Source organism: Asterias rubens, chromosome 2 (genome assembly GCF_902459465.1).
Source record: "Asterias rubens chromosome 2, eAstRub1.3, whole genome shotgun sequence".
Classification (NCBI taxonomy): Eukaryota; Metazoa; Echinodermata; class Asteroidea; order Forcipulatida; family Asteriidae; genus Asterias; species Asterias rubens.
In genome coordinates this window covers 23,102,322-23,119,857 of record NC_047063.1, presented here as the reverse complement: position 1 = coordinate 23,119,857, position 17,536 = coordinate 23,102,322, and the positions used below count along the sequence as shown (strand labels likewise).

General features: G+C 37.5%; 2 long non-coding RNA genes across 5 annotated transcripts; both read right to left on the bottom strand.

Annotated features, from left to right (window-relative positions):
• Positions 1-587: 587 nt before the first annotated feature.
• On the bottom strand, positions 588-8,296 carry LOC117303183. 2 transcript variants are annotated; one of them, XR_004520491.1, is made up of 7 exons: positions 8,065-8,296; positions 7,397-7,555; positions 6,813-6,967; positions 6,046-6,225; positions 5,433-5,643; positions 4,370-4,511; positions 588-3,245 (listed from the first exon to the last, which is right to left on the bottom strand). It is a non-coding gene; the product is annotated as an uncharacterized LOC117303183 (long non-coding RNA). The 2 variants fall into 2 exon arrangements; XR_004520490.1 differs by having other exon boundaries at positions 6,813-7,555.
• An 849-nt stretch (positions 8,297-9,145) lies between these two features.
• On the bottom strand, positions 9,146-17,530 carry LOC117303681. 3 transcript variants are annotated; one of them, XR_004520529.1, is made up of 3 exons: positions 16,662-16,675; positions 14,345-14,448; positions 9,146-11,943 (listed from the first exon to the last, which is right to left on the bottom strand). It is a non-coding gene; the product is annotated as an uncharacterized LOC117303681 (long non-coding RNA). The 3 variants fall into 3 exon arrangements; XR_004520528.1 differs by lacking the exon at positions 16,662-16,675 and adding an exon at positions 15,567-15,674; XR_004520531.1 differs by lacking the exons at positions 9,146-11,943; positions 14,345-14,448 and adding exons at positions 15,749-15,911; positions 17,467-17,530 and having other exon boundaries at positions 16,662-16,734.
• Positions 17,531-17,536: the final 6 nt, after the last annotated feature.

The window sequence follows — 17,536 nt, the reverse complement described above, 5'->3', positions numbered from 1 at the left end:
ATCCTAACTTAGGACTGGTCTAGGACTAGGACTAAGACTAGTCCTATTGCCTAGGACTAGTCCTAACTTAGGACTAGTCCTAACTTAGGACTAGTCCTAACTTAGGACTATCTTTGTGAAATCCACCCCTGGGCCTTTAATTTGAAAAAATCACAAGGGGAAAGTCCAGCAGTTTTCTCCAATTTGGGCCAAAAATAAATAAAAATCACAAGGGGTAAGTTAAGCAGTTTCATCCAATCTGGGCCAAAAATAAATAAAAATCACAAGGGGTAAGTCCAGCAGTTTCATCCATTTTGGGCCAAACATTTAACAAATCAGTTTTATCTCAAAATATTTTTATTAAATTTGTGTAAACAAAAAAAGCAAAATCACAAGGGACAAGTCCAGCAATTTTATAAAATTTAGACACAAAATTGAACAAAATCACCTCGGATAAGTTCAGCAGTTTCATCCTTTTTTTTGCCAAACGTTGACAAAACCACAAGGGCAGGTTTATCCAATTTGTGTCAAAAATTGAAAACAACACAAGGGCTATAAGCCAAAAATTGAAAAAATCATAAGGGGGTTATGCCAGCAGTTTTATAAAATTTAGACAATTGACCTTAAAGATTGCTAATTACCACCTAATTTAAATATGCAAATTAGGTCACTTCTGGCTTGAAACTCTTGTCCGATTTTGGATAGGTCATCAATAACCACCCAATAAACAATAATCAAAAATTAAACAAACTTTACAAGTAGTGTGACTCAATAGTCTAAATCTGGTCCTCTAACATGCCACATGGTGACATACTTTACTACTCTAACAAAAAGTAAACACATAATTTTAAATTAGGTTTTCATTTAGATTTTGTAAGTGTTAACCCCTTAACTGCGGCTCTATAAAATATGACATGGGCATCTGTATACATAGAATCAATTCAACTAAAAAATTGTGTATTTTAAAAGGTTTTTGTACACTTATTCCCATAGCGCTTTATCATCAGTCATCTGAAACGCTTGATACATCTCTCCCTTAAATCCCAGAATACACCGATACTTATTAATTACAATAATTGACACATACACGATAGTTTGCATGTTACTGTTGGTCTTATTTCGCACCTTGGCTTAACTCACATAATTTAACAAAATACTTGATAACACATCTCATCCTACAACAATTTGCAAATAATGCATACTTCTTTGCTTTTATAAAAAATGCTTGAACTTTCAAGTTTTTACTACAGTATCATATTCAAGTAAATTGAGATGAATAAACACAACAAATAAATGATAATATTGATTCATCTTCCACCCAGCCACAAAGTTGTACTTGAGCACGCATAGACAAAATACATGTTTTTATATATTAATGACACTTTTCTATTTGATTCAAATTGCACATTGCATATGTAGCATGATGCTGTGAGGGTTAGGTGTTACTAGTTAAATATTATATAGTGAGTGATATTTGTTATGGTATTAGTGCTATTGGTTAAAGTTAGAGTTAGAGTGTTACGTTAGTGCAGGGTTAGGGTGAGGAGTGCAGAGTTCGGTTTCACAAAACACCAAGATTCACAAAGACAAGTTGTCAATATTACCATGGTGATTTGTACTGTGAAATCACACGTTGCCAAGTAACTAAGACTGAACTTATTGTCTAAGCTCTTTGTGAAACTGAGCCGTGTTGTGATTGCTGCCATGGTTTGTGTTGATATGGCAACAGGAGTCTGGATGGGCCTATTTACATAGAGCTACATGCTTAAGCACACAAAATGGCTAAAACAATATGCAAAGCAATATTTTCTATTAAAGTAGCTCTATGAAAATTGGGCCCTGCTCAACGCGCATTTCACTAGTACACGCATTTTTCTTTTTTGTGCTCAAGTACACTTTTACCACACTTCTTTGAATATGATAATTATTTAGCTAGCCAAGAATAACTTTGATATAACCCTTCAAAATGGAATATATTTTGTATAAACATTTTGTCACAAGATTGTCAGGTTTTCTACCTTCATAAAATAAATTATTTGACATAAGAATTGTTCGACTAACCCCAAGCTTTTCTTGCCATGGTTTCTGGCATTTCTGAGCAAAGTGCTAACTCGCAGTTTAATTTTGACAAAATGCAAGTCCCCCTGCAATTGCTGTTAACAATTTCACTCATTTAGTTATTTGTAGCCAAACGGTCTTAGCAAGAAAAAAACACATTTTAAATGATGCTCATATTTCACTATTTGGTATCCTAGTATTCATTGACTTCTCTTTACCAAAGCTATACAATCTTTAGAGTTGTATTCCTAACTGCTTCGACACCAACAAAAGTCAAATGGGTATTGTACTTGCATTTAATTAAATTAGTGATCCACGATAAACAAACACTGCTTGGCATGAGGGCCAGGCATGCCAATTTTAATTCAACTGATGCGAGTACAGAGCGCATTGTAAAATAGGAGTTTGATGGAGTCAAGAAAAGCCAAATTGAGTAAACAATAATCTTAGGCTGTTACTGAGGTAGTGATTGTAAATGTGGCTTGATCACCATGTCAACATGCATTAGCAGCAAGATGCCATAGCAACAGCCACATGCATAGCCATGGCTGTAAGTTCGGCGCAGACTAGATGGTCCTCTCCTCTTCATTATAGAAAAATAAATGGCGCCCTCATTGTCCAAATTGTATTAGTTGAACATCATCTGACTAGTCTCTAAAAAGTCTTTCTTCTTCGGCGACCTTCCAAAAAAAGTCTTAGTTACAATTGTAGCGTCAACATCACTACGCGAGTTGTACTTGTAGCGGAGACATATAGTCTTTCTGCAGTCAACAAATGGCAACGTTTCAATATGCACAAATTACAAATGTAGCATCAATATCAACTTGTAGCGTAGACTTGGTAAACTTGACAGTCTTTCAGCTGATGGTACAAGTCCAAAAAACGACGGTTGGGCTCAAAATCCATACATCTGTTTAGCAGTTGAACATTATCAGGCTAGGGTGGACACAGTCTTTCTTCCATGGGGACCTTCCAAAAAGCGTTTTGTAAGTTCGAATTGTAGCGGAGAGTCACCTTGCTAAACTTGGCAAAGTCCTTCAGCAAGGGGCACACAGTCCAGAAAACATTGGTTACACTCAACATCCTGAAGTCACTTTAGGAGTGAAGCAGAGAATCATGGCTAGACTTGACGTCATCCTCCCTCAGACAGTGGCATTGATTAGCCTCAAGATTGGTTGTAGGTCATCTTCAGAGGGCATCTTCTCAATCTGTAGGAAAAAAACAAAAAACAATTGATAACGAATTGGGGTAATACAAGAATTGTTGCGAGGAATAAAATATGAAAGTAAAGGGAAATTCCCCCCACCCCCACCCCAGCTCAAATCAGTAGATCTTCTTGTCTTGTCATTATAGACATACAAACTAGTTCATTTTACAACCTAATTCATAAGTTGTTTCTCTTCGGTGGTTGTGTGGTGTTCATACTTGTTGCAGAATGTTAAACAATACAAATTAGTACTTCGGTTGTTGGGTTACAAATCTGTACTTTGTTTTGCGAATTTTTGCGATGGATTCTTGATAATATTGTGGGCAATGTAAGACAGTGGTTGGCTGGTGTTCATGCTTGTTGTTGCAGAATCTCAAACGCTAAGTATTTTGACTGCTGGTTACGACTGTCTTTACTACTTAAAGATGCTAAAGATTTGACCCAAAAATTTAGATTTAAAATTCAATAGGTATTTTGATGGGGGTCGAGAAAGTTACAAGCTTCATTTGAGCCATTGCTCGAAAAAAGTCCGCCAAGTGAAATAAAGTGCTCAAAGTTAGTTTTTGTCAGGAACCCGACAAAATATCACGTGACCAATTCTTATGTGTTTTATAAGAAACAATTTAATTTTTTGTCATGTTCCTGACCAATAAAAGTAAAAGTAATTTTTTTTCCGTTAGATCGTGTGATACTCTTTGAAATACCATTCAATTTTTTAATGTTTAGGGCAAAAAATCTGACATAGTATCTTTAAGAGTTTTGTTTGAGCGATTTCAAATATTTTCTTTTTTGCTTCATATTTCGTTTGTCATTCCAAAGTTATCGATATGTCAGACTTGAAATAGTCCTTCTGCTAAGCAAAAAAAAATTGCTCAGCATGAAATTTCTTCCTTGATAAAAACAGGATTACCAACCAACCAAAATTTCCTTTGGTTGCATTGCTTATTATAGCCTACTGGGTACTTATCCTGAAACTCACGTGGACATTTTGGTTGGAAATCCGTTTTTATCTAGGCAAACATTTCATGCTAAGCAAACTTCTGTGCTTAGCAGCTCTATGAATATAGGCCCAGGTTATAGCACAAAATTGGAAAAGAATGGGTTAACATCAAAATCTCTACCCACCTCATCAGTTAAATTTGTAGTCCGTGAGAATCATCTGGCTTGACATTAACACAGTCCTTCAGTTGGTTGAACTCAGTCCAAAAAGCATTGATTGAAGCCTCAAGATTGGTATTGTGTCATCTCCAAAAGGCATCTTCACAATCTGTAGAAAATAAACAATATTTAACGATTATTTTTGAGCAAATCTTTCGATACAAGAACAATATATTTTGGGAAATAGTTCAGTCCGAGTGCAATCATGTGCAAGGAACTTCTTTTCCAGCTCCAATCAGTTCTTCAAGTAGTTGGTTAATTATATGAACAATTTTGGAGCTGGCAATCCTCAATAAACATCGTCTGCGCTATGATGTTTGGGGATGCGCAATACGACGAGTAGTCTTTGGACAACCAATTGTTTTTTACTCAGTAGAGTGCCACAACAGTGGACATTGAATCAGTAGTGTGCAGCGGGTAGTAAAACACATGCAGCATCCCATGGGTGGTTTCACAAAGAGTTTAGACTAGTCTTATCTCAAGTAAGGACAAATTACTCATCCTAACTTAGGACTAGCCTCAAATTATAGGTTTTTCTCTGTGAAATCGACCTCGGGTGTTGTTTTTCTTTTTGTGTGTGTTGGGTGTATGGTGTGTTTAATTGCAAACTGATGATAAGGATATAGGATAGGACACAACCCAGGTCAAAATTCCAGTTGAACCCAGTTAACTGGGGTCAACTGGTTCAAATGGAAAGGGACCAAACTCGTCCATTTGCCATATTAACCAACTGGTTTGGACTAGGTTTAACTGTGTTCAACTAAATTATAAACCAGTTGGTTTCTGTCCATTTTCCATATTAAACCATCTGGTTTTAACTGTGTTTAACTAGTTTATCAACTGGTTTTCAACTAGTTCCAGTTAAACACAGTTGAACGAGGTTCAACTAGAATTTTGACCTGGGAATCTTTTGAAACTTTGAGTTAAAAGTGTCAAACGCTAATTCTGAATCATAAACTCCTGCGGCGGCCTATTTTGCGGGATGAACCTCCTCCTCTCAGACAAGTTTTAGAATGTTTTGTGTACATACCAAGCATTCTGTGGTGAACTCTTTGCTCCTGTATCATCTACCGATGCTCATCCAAACATGTTCGGTTGTATATATGCACCACTCCCGGGTATCCTCAAACGGTTGCTTATCCAAACAGGTCCACTTGTAGTCACCATACACCCTTTATTTCTCAATGATGCTCATCCAATCCTCTTCGGTTGTAGTCACCACTCCACAAGAGACTGCTCCACTGAGGGTAAATTTAGCAGGCACAAATTAATCTCCATTTTACATTATACTATATACAATAAAATGCAAGAGCTGACATGTTTTAGTTTCAGGTGGGATGTCAATTTGCTATTCTTTCATGCTGCTTGTTGATCATCGCAAATGATACTTAAACGCACTTTGACTGCTAGTTGCAACTTAATTTATTTAAGACATTTGTTTGCCTTCTAAAACATTTTGTTTGATAGATTAAAAATAAAACTTTTGGTTGCAAGTGTCTTTACATAGTTATAAATTTGCTAGACTTGTAATAATAGTTCCTGTAGGTGGCAGACAGTAAAAAAAAACATTGGTTCGACTCAACAACACGACTCGCAACTGAACTGGTTGGCGAGATTCATCAGGCTTGCCTTGGCACACATACCTTTAGTTTTTGGCACACAGTCCAGTGTCATTTAGCCTCAATGTCTGGACATCACTTCATCAGTTCAACATGTAGCACAGATAGACTTGACACAGTTCTTCTGCAGATGAACCCACTCTGTCCAAAAAGCATTAGCCTCAACATTGGGTGTAGGTTTTCTCCAGACACCATCGTCTCAATCTGTGGGGAAAAAAATGATTTCATGAAAGGTTATTTTTTGTAATTAAAATTACACCTTTTAAACACAAGCAACAATTGTTTGACAAATGATTTGGTCTGAATGCTTTTATGTTCAAGAAAAATTTCCTCCGCGCTCCAAATCAGGACCTAATTTCAGACAGTTGCTCAGGCAGAAAATATTGGTCAACCTTTATTCTGCTTAGCAGCAATGAGAGGGATGCCAGTTACACACTGTACATGTGACAAGGTATAGTTTGGCATGTAACCTTATTCTAATAAGCATGATACTGCTGTGCTTAGCTACTTTATGTGCTTAAGCGGCTGTATGAAATTGGGCGTCTGAGAAAGCCTTCACTTCATTTTGTTTTGTAAACTTTGACCTATACTTTAATTACATTTTTCCCCCAGTTTGTTGTGTGATGACTTTATTGCAAGCTAAAGGATGAAAACGATTGCATTCTTTTTCAAATCAACGATTAAAAATCTTCAGAGCAAATTCTGAAACAGTTACTACTTTTTAAAACATGTTGAATGAAACGCCTCAATCAAAGAAAAGTTGAAGGAGTTTTGTTTTTTGGCGTACTTACTTGGCGTACTGTTTTTGACTCTTTGCACCTGTGCACTCTATAAATGATTATCCAAATTGGTCTGGCGTCTAGTCAAAGCTCTGTAAGAGATCTCCCCCGTTTCCTCCAACGATGCGCATCCAAACAGGTCCGGTTGCAGAAAGGAGACTACTCAACTGAGGGAACATTTAGTTGAAATTAGCATTTACATATCTTGGTGATTAACTGCAGGTATTCAAAGGAGGCTTTTCAATTTGTTTGGATTGTTCCAGCACAATTTTGTGAAAGCAAGTCAACTGGTTATTAAGGTTGTTCTACCTCGGTCGGTTTTTCCATCTTGCTGTTGTAGAATATTCAATATACTGCTGGTTACAAACTGTCTTTACTACTGAAGAGATTTGTCTTGTGGAGATTCAAACTTCATCATTTTCTTTTTGTTTTATTTTGTTGAGAATTTCACATTCCTTATCTAATTATCAATAAACAAGGTTTAGATTTTCCAAAATCCTTGGCGTAGCTATTCCATTTATAAGGTGGTCCATTTCAGAAGTAGTTCTTCACCAGTAACGTTTACCCTCAAATAAATAACTGAACTGATACATTACCAAATCTTGTGCATGATGACCACAGTCCCTGGTGGTATGCATCACCTCATCTCAGTGAAGATCAAGTTCACCATAAACATTACCTGGGACCTCAATATAACCAGACCGATGTCTCCAGTGCACAATTGTTTGCTGCAATCAGGATTAACTGCTAACGACCTGTGAAAAACAAAAATATGGTTGTTGCCAGAAGGAGGAATAAAAGTTAGAGCTATGGGGAAAGGATGATTTGTTCCATGTTGCAAAACAGAGCCCTACAAGTCTTTTTGTTTCTGGGGGAATGTCCCCACTTTGGAACCAGCTTCCGCTGTCAGCCAGTTCTAATGTCTCCTTGTCAGCATTTAAGACGCTTAGTTTTTAAATGTGGGTGGGTTTTAGGGGACATTCCCTGTACCAGGACGGCTTTGTATAAGGTGCTGGTCACCTGTTCCTTCTTGCCATTCAATGGCTTGGTATTAACTATTTTCCTTCTTTGTATCTTTATGTATCGATCTGTGCCTCTGAAGAAGGTCTGGTTTGGATCGAAAGCTAAGGCCATCTACCCTACTCATTTTATGTATTGATTTGTTTCTTTTTATGCCAGTGTACAGTCGAATAAAACTAAACTAAATCTAGCCTTTCACGACTCCCCCCCCCCCTTTTACATAAAACCTTACCAGATACTTAACCTTTAATGCTTTGATTCTGCTGACCTCGGGTCGCCATTCCAGGACATCAAAGAGAGTTCCAAGAAATTGTAGTGTCACTCATTTCTCCAAGAGTCTGATTTTTTTTCATTTTAGTCGCTATGAAAGAAACACTGGTTAGTCGATGTGAAAGAAATGCTTTTTAGTCGCTGTAACAGAAAGGCTTTGAAGTCCCTGTGAAAAAAAAAAGCTTGTTACTCGCTGTGAACAAAACCGATTGTTAAAAAAAAAACGCTTGTTATTTGCTGTGAAAAAAAGCTTGTTAGTCGCTGTAAAACAAACGCTTGTTAGTCGCTGTAAAAGAAACGCTTGTTATTTTTAAGTCGCTGTGAAAGAAACGCTTGTTAAACACTGTGAAAGAAATGCTTGTTAGTCGCTGTGAAAGCAAAGCTTGTTAGTCGCTGTAAAACAAACGCTTGTTAGTCGCTGTAAAATAAAAACGCTTGTTAGTCGCTGTAAAAAAACCGCTTAATAATCGCTGTGAAAGAAACGCTTCTTAGTTGCTCCTGAAAGAAACGCTTGTTAATCGCTGTGAAAGGAACGATTGTTAATCGCTGTGAAAGAAACGCTTGTTAATCGCTGTGAAAGGAACGCTTGTTAGTTGCTGTGAAAGAAACGCTTCTTAGTTGCTCCTGAAAGAAACGCTTGTTAGTTGCTGTGAAAGAAACGCTTGTTAGTTGCTGTGAAAGAAACGCTTAATAATTGCTGTGAAAGAAACGCTTGTTAATCGCTGTGAAAGCAAAGCTTGTTTAGTCGCTGTAAAACAAACGCTTGTTAGTCGCTGTAAAATAAAAACGCTTAATAATCGCTGTGAAAGAAACGATTGTTAATCGCTGTGAAAGAAACGCTTGTTAATCGCTGTGAAAGGTACGCTTGTTACTTGTTAGTCGCTGTGAAGAAAATGCTTGTTAATCACTGTGAAAGAAACGCTTGTTGTCGCTGTGAAAGAAACGCTTGGAAGTTGCTGTGAAAGAAACGCTTGTTAGTCGCTGTGAAAGAAACGCTTAATAATTGCTGTGAAAGAAACGCTTGTTAATCGCTGTGAAAGAAACGCTCGTTAGTCGCTGTGAAAGAAATGCTCGTTAGTCGCTGTGAAAGAAACGCTTAATAATTGCTGTGAAAGAAACGCTTGTTAATCGCTGTGAAAGAAATGCTTGTTTAAACAGGGCTTGTTAGTCACTGCGAAAGAAACGCTTGTTAGTCGCTGTAAAAGAAACGCTTGTTAATCGCTGTAAAAGACACGCTTGTTAGTCGCTGTGAAAAGAAACGCTTGTTTAAACAGGGCTTGTTAGTCACTGTGAAAAGAAACGCTTGTTAGTCGCTGTAAAAAAACGTGTGTTATTCGCTGTAAAAAAACGTTTGTTATTCGCTGTAAAAAAATACTGGTTAGACCTGGATACTTAACCTTTGCTGCAAATACCCGACCTCACATCCAGTCACTCAAGGGACATCAAAGGGAGAGTCTTCTCAAGTTGTGGCTTTACTGATGACTGGGTAGCTCTTAATCTTGCTTCAAGATTGAGTATCTTAGAATCAAGACTAAGACTTACAACAGTCATATCTTTTTATACTTTACCAATAGCCAATGATCGTGCTGAAAGAGAGCATTAGTCCTCTACTTTTTTTTCAAAAGGCACATTTGTTCAATACTCTAGGCCTACAGTACACTGGGTTACCACCCATACAAACCCAAACATTGGTGGTGTCTTTTCCCCCTTGGATGATCTGCTCCTTTTTCTTCTTCTTCAGCCTTTTTTTCTCTTTCTCTTTCTTCTTCTTTTTCTTCATTCTTCTTTCTGTGTCTTTATCGCAGCGCTGGCAAATAAATAGCTTAGAGAAGTTTTTTGCATTTTGCTTATTTTTTACGCATTTTTCTTATTCTTTTTGCATTTTGTATTTTTGAAAAGAGCTTCAACTTGTTTGTATTTGTAACAGGTCTCCCCTCCTAAATTATCATTTGAATCTTTGTTTAATGGGCAATGGTCAGAGACATGTTGTTTATTTATTGTCAGAATTGATGTTATGCTGATATTCGGATGGTAAATATTAATTTAGCTCTGGTCTAAATTGTCTATTTACTACTCCAAAATCAAACACTAATCAAAATGGGACTGACAATTGTTGACTTTATGGTTACCTCTAAGACATTGGGAGGGGGGGTGGGGCTGGGGTATTGCTCTAAAGACACTTTATGGTTACATCTAAGACATTTGGTGGGTTAATTTTGGGAGAGGTTGTTTTATTTTCCAGGGCTATAGCCCTTCTAAAGACATGGTTACCTTTAAGACATTTGGTGGGTTTTGGGAGGGGTTGTTTTATTTCCCAGGGCTATAGCTCTTCTAAAGACATGGTTACCTCTAAGACATTTGGTGGGTTTTGGGAGGAGTTGTTTTATTGCCCAGGGCTATAGCCCTTCTAAAGACATGGTTACCTCTAAGACATTTGGTGGGTTTGGGGAGGGGTTGTTTTGTAGCCCAGGGCTATAGCCCTTCTAAAGACATGGTTACCTCTAAGACATTTGGTGGGTTTTGGGAGGAGTTGTTTTATTGCCCAGGGCTATAGCCCTTCTAAAGACATGGTTACCTCTAAGACATTTGGTGGGTTTGGGGAGGGGTTGTTTTGTAGCCCAGGGCTATAGCCCTTCTAAAGACATGGTTACCTCTAAGACATTTGGTGGGTTTTGGGAGGAGTTGTTTTATTGCCCAGGGCTATAGCCCTTCTAAAGACATGGTTACCTCTAAGACATTTGGTGGGTTTGGGGAGGGGTTGTTTAATAGCCCAGAGCTATAGCCCTTCTAAAGACATGGTTACCTCTAAGATATTTGGTGGGTTTGGGGAGGGTTGTTTTATTGCCCTAATTCTAAAGACATAATTAAATTGACCTGTTCCTAAGTTTTGTATAAGCATTGCGCTATTTTTAATATAAAATCACAACAATTTTAAATAAACATAACAACTGATGACTTGATGTATCAACCCAACAGAAATTTCCAGTAAGACTAGTCTCCAAACTATCAAGCATCATCGGCTTCGACCAATATGCAAATTAAGAAATGCCGTGGAAACTCTGATGAGGTCACCTTGAAATCTCTACTGGCAAGGACACATCAACAAGATCGGCGAACATTGGGGCGGGGGCACAACGGGGGTTGGACTCTGCAAGAGAGCGGGTTAGATCTCCTCTTACCCTTCGCTGACTTCTCACACCTCCTCTTTTACACGTTAAGGTCAACCTGCGTTTTCCGACCTCCACTATAGCGCTCTTTTAATAATGTAACCTTGTTTTTCGTTACTTTTAGAAAATGTCCCAATAATTTTGCAGTTTTGGAACTGAAAAATTATAACCATTCAGTTCATTAAAAAAATCATGAGAACACACATGAATTGGGTTTTCCCCCTGTAGCGCTGTTTAATAATGTAACTTTGTTTTTTAATACTTTTTAGGAAGTTTAATTGTTCAAGCAGTTTTATACCAATGATAACATTCAGTTCAATTAAAAAATCATCGTTTAAACACATGAATTTGGGGGGAAAAAATTTCTCTTGTACTCCGTCAAAAAATGAAGTGTAATAACGTTGTGTCTCTGAAATACAGTTGCTCAGGAGAATTAACAAAAATTATAAATAAATAAATTCCAAAATCTATCGAAGAGATGAATTGCAAAAACAAAGTTACGAGTGGAGGTCGGATTTTGCCAAGTTTTCCTTACCTGAATCCGGCGATGACTCCAGCGATGACTCCAGATCCACAGATAACACACACCCACACCACACATCCATAGATAAAACTGCCATCTACTGGTCAGACTCTCGAGAGTCTTCAGCAAAAAGATGTTCCTCTAGTTGCTCGCCGTCTCTGACCTGATAAAAAAAAAAAAAAAAATTCATTATTATTATTCAAAACTTAGCGAATATTTTAAGCTTCATTTCACTTTAAAAATAGTATAGGTGTCCCCCCCCCCCCCAAATTCAACAAAATTTCATTCAATGGGCTTCTGTGGTATTTACACTCTTTTTTTACATCCTGTGGGTGTCTCAGTAACCGTTTGTTATAAAATGCATATGATTAGAAAGATATTTTAAAAGTAAAATATAATGATCCACACAAGTATCACTCGAAATTGCGTGGTTTTCCTTTTATTCGTCGACAAACACTGTCGGCCATTTATGGGAGTCACCGTGTTAATTCGCAAAGTAATAGGAAAACCACGCAATTTCAAGGCAAATGTGTGTGGATCATTGTATTCTAATTTTACAACATCTTTCCAACCATATGCATTTTATAACAAACGGGTTACAAACGCTGTTTATAGACCAACTCGTCCGATCCAAGGCAACGTGTTCCTTAAATATATTCACTGTCACAGGCTTGGAATTTCATCTTTACAAGGGTATAGGGCCATTTTACTGGTTTACTGGTTCTATATCTAACACTATATCTGCTCATCCGGGTGTTAATCACATAATGTATGCTGATGATACCCAATTGTACATCGTCTTGAAACAAAATGAACTTGCATCTGGAGCTTCAATCCTTGAGCATTGCATTACTGATGTGAAGTCCTGGTCGAGTCAGAATAGTCTTCTGCTGAATGGTGGGAAAACTGAGGTGATCCATATCGCGTCACAGTTTCGTAAAAGAAATCCATCACCAGATCTGATCATTGATGGTGTGCGCATCACTCCTTCCACTTCTGCAAAGGACCTCGGGGTTATAGTTGATAATGCCGTCACTATGAAAGAACACATCAAGAAAATCTCTCGCGCCGCATCCTTTGGAATATTCAAAATTGGAAAACTTCGACAATACCTAGACCGTACCTCCACAGAACGTCTCGTCAACGCACTAGTCACCTCCCATCTTGATTATTGTAACAGCCTCCTGATAAATCTCCCTGCTTCTCATCTCGCCCCACTACAGTCCATCCAAAATACAGCAGCTCGCCTCATCACTCGGTCCAAGAAGTTTCAGCACATCACCCCAGTACTTCACTCATTACACTGGCTCCCCATTCCCCGTCGCACCCAGTTCAAAGTTCTTCTCCTCACCTACAAGATATTGCGTAACCATGAACCATCATACTTAGCTGAACTTTTGTCTTCCAGAACACGCCCCTCAATCAACCTTAGATCTTCATCATCATCCCAGTTTGCACCAGGTCCCCGTACCAACACACGATACGGCGATAGAGCCTTCTCAGTATGTGCCCCCACATTATGGAACAGTCTCCCCTCCTACATCCAGAATGCTCAGACAATTGGCAGTTTCAAAACACAATTAAAAACCCATCTTTTCAATGGTTTCCATCAGTGCCAATGAGATTACAATAATTTTTCACATAGTCTAATGATATTTGTCTCTTCTAAATAGCCTGTTATATATTGTATATTTCGTGTACCTTTTGTATTATTATTGTATATTTCTAGCTTTAATTTTCCCGTTAGCTTACTTAATCGTTTATATTTACTTTGTGAAGCGCTTAGAAACTTATTTTTAGTATGAAGCGCTATATAAATGTAATCATTATTATTATTATTATTTTCATTTTTGCAACATGGAAAACATTTGAAAAGGGGAACCGAGGTCATGGCCTCCGTTGCCTCTGTATATTTCCAGGCCTGCTGTCAAGCATAAAGTTGGATAGGTTTCTGTCAACCCTTGAAATGAAAACAAAAATGTCTTAAGATTGTCTGCCCAGGTCTTTCTGTTGTCCTCTTTATTTCTACTAAGGTTTGCAGTTAATCTCTTGAGACAAAGTGTCTGCTAAATCTAAGTAGTCAGCCTGGTTCAACAAATGTTTTCAATCAGCATCATCTATTTTAATTATCCACTCTTCTGAACGGATGGGCAGCTTTCTTTTCATTTGAACTGCGTTACTTAGAGATTTTATGCAAGACTAGTGTAGAAATGAATATTAGAATATCTGCCTTTAGGCCTTTATGAGAAAATATGAAGTAGAAACGACACAACATAGAAATAAATTTGACCGCAATCATTTGAAAAATGTTTGCCCATTTATGAAATTGAAAATGGTAAACCTCTTGCTGTTGGCTTGTATAAAACTGAACAATCTTTTCAACTTCTGAAAGTAAATTGCCTTATTGAATCATAAACTGGCAAACTGTTATAGATTACAAAGCAACATTTTCAAGCAAAAATAAATGAGCCAGTTGTTAAATTAATGAATTTTGGCAAGAAAAAAAAATCCAGATGAGATTTCTAACTTGAGGGTTTGTGAACTTCATCATTACAGCAACTCACCTTTCGATGTCTGGTTCCACATGGCCATCTTCGCTGGGCGGAGTGTTACAACCAGGTAAAATTTTACACTAGTCAGACAGAGTCCATGAAAAGATCTAAAAGACCTGCAACGAAAAAAGAGAGTTCAATTATGATGGGAGAAAGAAATGCTGACTTTATTGGACACTGGTAATTACTCAAAATGATTATTAGTAAGCATAAAACCTTACTTTGTAACGAGTAATGGAGAGCTGTTGATAGTATAAAACATCGTGAGAAACAGCTCCCAGCTCCCTCTGAAGTAGCGTAGTTTTAAAAAAGCAGTAACTTCTCACTAAAATATTTGAATTTGGTTTCAAGACCTCAGAACTAGATTGTGAGGGTCTCAAAACAAAGCATCTGAAAGCACACAACTTGTGCAACGAGGGAGTTTTTTGCTTCCATTAGTCTCTCGCAACTTTGGCAACCAATGGAGCTCAAATTTTCACAAATTTGTTTTTTTATGTACATTATATTGAGATACACCAAGTGAAAAGACTGGTCTTTGACAATATTACTAATTTAGAGTTCAGTGGCTTTAAGATTGACTCCCCCAAATCTAGTGATTAACTTCCAATTCTGTTGAATGTCAAAGATATAAAAGTCATACCATGTCAATAATGCTTGTTCAAATGAAATCAGTTTACATGTAGAAAATCTGAAAAAAGTTATATCCCGTTAAAACTTTTGTTTTCTAACTTAATTCTGGTCCGGTGAAAGTTTTAAAATAGAAGCCCTACAATCTTGAGGAATTTTACACCAAATTCAATGTCTTTAAGACACTATTTAGTGTTAGTATCAAATGCAACAAAGCCTGACCCAAGTTCACTTGACTGGTCTCATTATTTCAAGACCACTAACGCATAAATTATACTCTCAGAAAGACACCAGTGTTTCAAGTCAAGTATTTCTCAGTCGAGTATCAAGTACTGCCGAGTACTGAACGGGTGAACGAGTAGTACTACTCAAGTTTGAGTACTTTGGTCACTGAGTACAAGCATCAAGGTACCAAGTTTCCCGATATCCCAGCACGGAGTTGCTTGGATTTGAATCAAAGACCTCCGGATTAATGTGCCGGTGCTCCACCAACTGTTTTGTGTACCAGTCAGAAGCAATCCAACCAAATTGTCGTATAGCTAAAGGATCACACCCATGTTTCTGACAATGGAACTCACAAACAACATGAGGCCTGGTGTCTTTTTACCTTTCAGGTTTGTGGACTTCATTGGATCCATCCTTGCTAAATGTTTAGTAACGCCGTCGCCAATCATTATTTCTTTTAATGTCCTCCCGCTGTCATCGGGACACAACTTGAGATATTGAGATATTGAAGCCCACTTGAAGAAGCAAGCAGCTGGAAGCTCAACAGAGAAATAAGCCCCGGTGCCGAGGGATTTGCTACAGCTTTCTTCAAAGAAAGCTGGGCCTCTTTCCCTGGAGCCTCTGGTCGCTCGAGCTCAACATCAATGTCGGCAGTTTCGTAAAGTTCAGTTCTCAACTCTGTGGCGACGTACTGAAGCAAATCACAAACTCTGATGCCATTACACTGCTGCCAAAAGAAAGCAAAACCACTTAATTTCTACAGAAAGTTAACAATCTTAAAGCAAGTTAACAGCAGAGAGCTGGCCATGCGTGCAGTGTCCAGTCCTAAAGTACACATGAAGACTAAAACCTGTGTTTTGCCCACTGAATATAGCTGGATCTGTTGTCAAAAAAAGGCATTGCATTCAGGTAAGAAATGCAGAATCATCTCATTTGCATAACAAAGAGATTTCGTACTGTTTAATAAAGTCTTGTTTTAAAGAATGCAGGAAAATTACAAGATGCCTGGAAACTGATAAAGGGACAAAAGCAACTGTGTCAGGGCTATAATATATATTTTGTCTGTGCTGTTCAGTACTTTACAAAAATTCAAATCAAAGCAAGCATGGGCGTGGTTGTGTGTGTTTTGTTGAGACAAGTTATTTTAAAGAAAAAGAAAATGCGGTACCAATTCAGCATTTTATCTTAGTTTATAACAGCACCTAAAAAAAAAAATGCAACTATGAATTTTTCTGATTTGTGTTTATGTTAACCACTACAGCTTGAGCTTTTTGTGTTACTTTTTCATGAAAAATTGTAAAAAACTTTGTCACAATGGAAATGCCTGTCAACACTGCAAAGAATAAAGTGTTTTACCAAATAATTATAATTCTTCAAACTTTCTACATGACTCATCTCAACAATGTGCTTGACAATGGAAATGATGTCAATATTATGACAATGAGCTTCACAAACAATATTAGGCCTGGGTCTTTACCTTTCAGGTTTGTGGACTGCACACATACGGCGGCTGAAGCAACTCCTTGCACAAACTGAAGCCATTTACACTGCTGCCAAAACAAAACCAAAATCACTTATTTTTATGGAAAATGTTCAAATTATGTGGTAAAAACATGACTTGGGGCCGGAAATTGACAAAATAATTAATCACAAATTTCCTTTAATTAGCTAATTTTTCAATCTCTCCGATTTTTTTTTATGTTACCCAGTACAGCTTTGGGAAGGGAACAATTTGTGGTAACCTTCATAAATTTTTTGATATAACAGGGGCCAATGGCTTTATGAATTTAAAAAAATTTAAACAAATTTTGGAAAATGCTTCTCAACACTGCAAAGAATAAAGTATTTTCCCAAAACATATTTTTGTTTCTTTTTCTGCAAGAACAGTGTATCATCTTAACAATATGTGGGCGATGAAGAAATTGGAGCACATTCCATGCTAGTTTTAAAAGCATTTTCAAAAGATCATGGAATATTTTGATCCATGAAAAAATTCCATAAACTTAATGGTATAAACCACACATTACATATCCAATGATTAGTTTGGCAAGTTTTACAAAATGCAAAATGCTTGAAAACGGAAAGTGGGGCATTATGTGACAATGTTTTTGTTTTCTGGGAAATGCATGGTATGTTTTAAAACATTGCAAAGAATAAAATGACTTCCCAAAGTGTATAAATATTTTTCCACAAGACTAACGTCCCATCTCGAAAGTGTGGTCGATCAGACTTAATTATGAGTCGATCAGATTTACAAAATATATTGGGCCTAGGGTCTTTACCTTTCAGTTTTGTGGACTGCACACATGCGGCGGCAGAAGCCATCCTTGCTGGGCAGGGCTGCAGCAGCTC